We start from the raw sequence: 4832 nt of genomic DNA on the forward strand, positions 1-4832 counted from the left end.
ACACACACTGGCGCGCAAACTTATCCTATGGAGCGGTAGACTCTGTACGCGTTCCCGCCCCTGGCTCTGATACCTCCAACTCTGGCCAGAGAGCAACGCCACACACTTATTCTGATAGCTCCGCACTGGCCAGCTATGTACTGGCTAGCGGAGATATATCAGCTGCTGTGCGGGCAGCCATGGCAGCTCCCACTACGCAGGGACATACTGTCCACTTACCTTTTTTTATATTAGGTTTTCTCGTTATCCGTCTTTTTATTCAGACAACAACGGAAAAACGGCGTTGGTTTCCCGTTTTTTCGTTTTAAATAAAAAACAAAAAAACGGAAAAAGGCTGGTATTTCCGTTTTTTGGCTTTTGGTTTAAACGAAAAATCAAACTGACAAAAAGTACACGGACCCAGGAGGGGTAATATGGTTCTTATTATACATCCATGGGTATTATGAGCGTTGTGGTTCAACGATTCAACCGATCTGAATCACTTCGTGAAGCAGTTACGTGGTATCGACAGGCAGCGAGGCTTCGTTTGTCATCGATGACGTCACTGGCACAAAACGATACAAGCCTCGATACATGCTTCACAAAAAGCTTCGGGGATTACTCGACACACGCTCCGAAGCCTCGGCGCAATACGTAACATCACTAGTTTAAACCATAGACTGTATATATAAATGGACATAGTGTCCGTGACGTCACCCATAGAATTCTCCAGAGTTGCCGTGAAGCCCTTAGTAGGCGGAGCTGCCTCCGAACTGGAAGTAAACAGAGCTAGCTCAGGCTAAGAAGCTAAGCTAACATGAAATACATGCATACCAAGTTACTGCTAACAGTGTCGTTCCCCTATATATAAACGTTACATTCATAATAAAATGAGACAATCTGCAAGAGAATTAGCTATATTTTGTTACTCTTAATGATTGTCATTCACACGCTGAGAAAAGACGGACTCCACCGCCCGGACCTAACGGAGCCGCAGTGGGCTAGCTCCGGGACGCCGGCTGGAGCTAGCCCCCTGCGGCTCCGTTAGCTCCGGCGGCCACCACTGGGATAATCGGGTCCCCTATTAACATTTGCTCCCGTTTAGCATTATGGGCGTCATAGCCATAGACTATACAAGTCTTACCCAAGGCTGAATCATAAACTAAAATGTATATGTATGCATAAAGGGTTACGTCCTTACTGGCTAATAAGTAACAAGCTAAGCTACCAAGCACACAAACACCTGCGAACGGGGTTAACATGTATAATATTATCATTTTAGACTTCTTGGAAGTTCTGTTAGTACATTCAAGCGCACAGCACGACATTTTAATTGTCTGGTATTTGTAACAATATTCCCTAAAAGGCACAATCACCACGAACACGGCTAAAGCTAAAGGGTCAAGTACAGTACTATGACTAACTAACGTTGTAGCCTCTATGGTTGTAGCCTAGCAGAGTGGACAAGTTGCTGTTAGCTGACAGTGAGGCATGTACGTGTCCATCAATGTGACCACGCCCTAATTTATGCAAACACTTTAAGACCTAATATAAATAAAAGGGTCGTGTTAGAAAACAATTCACTCACAGATTCATAATCATGAAGGTGGAATCTAACTATATCGATAATAATATTTATTGCATCCATGGGTAGAAACATGTTTTTTTCTGCTGTAAAGTTGGGCATTTTAACATGGGGGTCTATGGAAATTGCTCCTTTCTGCAGCCAGACCCTAGCGGCCCATGTATGAACTGCAGTGTGTGGCACTTCCGTATTGGCTTCCCGGCTGTTCCCCAGAGTTTGCCGCTTGGTTTAAACCTAATTGATTTTATTACCCATCTTAAGACTGAACATATATTGGGCAAATAAAATCCTTATTTTTGTACCTGCATTCCTGATTGTTGCGTACCCTGGTCCTTCACATATGATAAACTTATAAGTTATAACATTCAAAGCATTTAGTTTATCTTGTGTCCCTTTAAAGGGGCCCAGTCCTCTTGTTTGGTACCACTGGACAAAAAACCTATTTAAATGAGCCCATCTCAATTTACCACAAAACTTTGTTTGCAGCCTTTATTTAACCAGGTGAAAGCCCCTTGAGAAAAGATCTTTTTTTCAAGGGTGACCTGCAAACTACAAATTATGCTTGACACAATAATGCATTAACGTTAAAAGTCGAATCATCTTATGAATTATAATAATGATTATCTACATACTGGTACTTTTAATACTTAAAGTAGATTAATCCCAGTAGCTATAGGTTTGTACTTTACATAAGAAAATAATCTAAGTACTTTTTCCACCCCTGTTTCTACACCACAAAGTACTTAAAAAAACAGTTAAACCAACATCTTGCAAGAAAACAGCGTCTGATGGCTTCTTAACATTTAAAAACCTATTAATGTGTCATACCCACTTAACGCGAAGAAACTCAGCTAATTGACAGAACCAGTTTTACCGAAACAAAACACAAGTCTCACAAGAAGCGTCTAAATGAGCCCTTAGCGAAAGAATGCTAACACACAGAACTCTAGGTATAAATACCCTTATTACATATCGAATCTGCACAAACAATATATTTGTTCTAGATTTTAGGGGTATAAGTATCATCACTTGAGCGATCAGAACTCGCGACAGGGGAAGCAAACACAGACTTCACGACACGGAGCTTTACGGAGCAAAAACGGGACATTGTTTTACCTATGCTGTTGTTCTGATCAAAAGTTGTGTTCAATGGCACTAAAACGATAAAAAGGCTGCTGAATATTAATCCATAGGTTAATCCAATGTGTCTGTGTCACTTTGAAATGATGGATTTCAGGAACTTCCCCTCGATTCTATTGGCTAACGGTTAAAAAGAGGTGTCAATGATCAAAATCGACCGAGGGGGGCCAGAGATATGGAAAATGCACCCAAATTACCCTAGAATTGTTTGTTTTTCTCTAAATCTCTCTAAAAAGGTAAAATGTCACTTATTTTGCATCAATATTGATACAGGGTACTTATTATTATGTTATAGTTTGGATTCCTAAAGCTTTTAGTCTACTAACCCATCATTCAAGGGTGGTTTTCACTATAAGTATTGTTTTGTTTTTGGACGGACACTATAATTTACATTTTTTGACTATGTTCAATCTGAATTTCCTGAGGCCTGAACAACAGGCTCGGGGCTTGACTGGTTAAGTGTATTTTGTGAGCTCCTTTTGCATGTTTATTTAGGAAACTGGCTGTTTACACAACAGGTAAGAAGTCAAATGCCCAAAGTACCGACTTTGTGAGCATTTATATTTACACTAAAAACAACACATTTTTCATCACATAAGACCAAAAGAAAGTAAAATGATACATGTCTTTGTGCAGCTGCAGATTCTGAGATAAAAGTGAATAAGCTGTAGGACACTGCCGTTGTTTTTCTCTCGGTTAGGCAAACTTAATCTAATTTGATGTATTATGTTAACTTTGGCTTTGACTGTTTCAAATAAAAGTAGTTTGACTTGTTTTACACAGGTTCTAGCAATGGATATTTTCAGAAATAGTTAAATCATGCTACTGATTGCATCCTTTTGTTATCCACTTTTAGCAAACACCTATTTATGAATAAGTAATGATGCAAGTTGACCTTTATTGATGTCAGTGTGTCTCCTACCTTACAGGACGCATGCAGGCTGGTTACAAACGGCTACTTTAAATCCCGTCCTGATGTGTCTGTCAGTTAACAAAAGCAAACAGGTGAAGAAGGTGTCCCGGTGTTTCACTCCTCCACTGCTCTGATGCTGCTGGATGTGCTGCTGCTGTGAGCTGAGAGGGTGGAACTGAGTGAGTGAGTGAGTGTGTGTGTGTGTGTGTGTGTGTGTGTGTGTGTGTGTGTGTGTGTGTGTGTGTGTGTGTGTGTGTGTGTGTGTGTGTGTGTGTGTGTGTGTGTGTGTGTGTGTGTGTGTGTGTGTGTGTGTGTGTGTGTGTGTGTGTGTGTGTGTGTGATTGTGTGGGAGGACCTGTCAAGTGCAGCAAGTACAAGCAGCCAGCAGAGCAGTTAAACTCTTTTTTTCCTCTGAGGTGTCTTTTGTGCTGTAATGGCAGGTGAGGTCCAGCAGGTGTCCTCAGTTGATATCATTATGTTTGACAAAAGGGTGTGGACATCCTGAGGTATTTAAAAACGCAATCACATGTTCACAATACAAATATGTTTGAAGGCCTGTGTTGGGAGTACACACGCTGCAGACATTATTCCAACTGTAACCTGATGATGATAACACCTTTATGTTCAAACTACTGATTAGTTGCTGATCAGTCCAGAAAGAAGAGATAAACAAAAACATCTGGAAACCAGACCTTGACAGAAGCTGGGAAGTCTCTGAGGCTTTATAACTGCGGAAGATGAATAAAATATGAGTTATGCTGCTGGCTGATTGTGTCATTTGGTTAAAAACACGAGAACGTTATCAAAAATGTTTGGCTTATGACCTCAAAATGGTGTGATAAGTGCCTACCATGGCATGACTTTGTTAGCTTGTTTGATTTTTGTTAAGTTGTTATTGTTATTTCAAGTATCCTAAACTCTCTAGAGGCATTTTGTGAATAACATTTACTTAAATACTTACTAGTTGCTGGTTATTTTATATACAAGTTAAATATCCAAACACTCTTGATTGAGCTGCCTTGTCTTAAGAGAACAAGTTGACTTTATGGTTGTGCTTTGATCAACAATAACTATATTACTTTGATTAATCAAGAAAATAATAATCAGCTGCATGTTAACAACCCAGTAAAAACTGGCTGCTGTATGCCAGTGATTCACATTTCTGTATGACAGATTTCACATTTACATAAAATAAACATATATTCGGCACAACAG

General features: G+C 40.0%; 1 protein-coding gene across 1 annotated transcript in view; it reads right to left on the reverse strand.

Annotated features, from left to right (window-relative positions):
• Positions 1-3718, reverse strand: part of sytl2b (synaptotagmin-like 2b) — a 29515-nt gene extending 25797 nt beyond the window's left edge. The window contains exon 1 of the mRNA XM_071205248.1: positions 3627-3718. The gene's annotated coding sequence lies outside the window, so the exon portion shown is untranslated. The remainder of the gene's footprint in view (positions 1-3626) is intronic.
• Positions 3719-4832: the final 1114 nt, after the last annotated feature.

This window comes from Pseudochaenichthys georgianus, chromosome 13 (assembly GCF_902827115.2).
Source record: "Pseudochaenichthys georgianus chromosome 13, fPseGeo1.2, whole genome shotgun sequence".
Taxonomy (NCBI): domain Eukaryota; kingdom Metazoa; phylum Chordata; class Actinopteri; order Perciformes; family Channichthyidae; genus Pseudochaenichthys; species Pseudochaenichthys georgianus.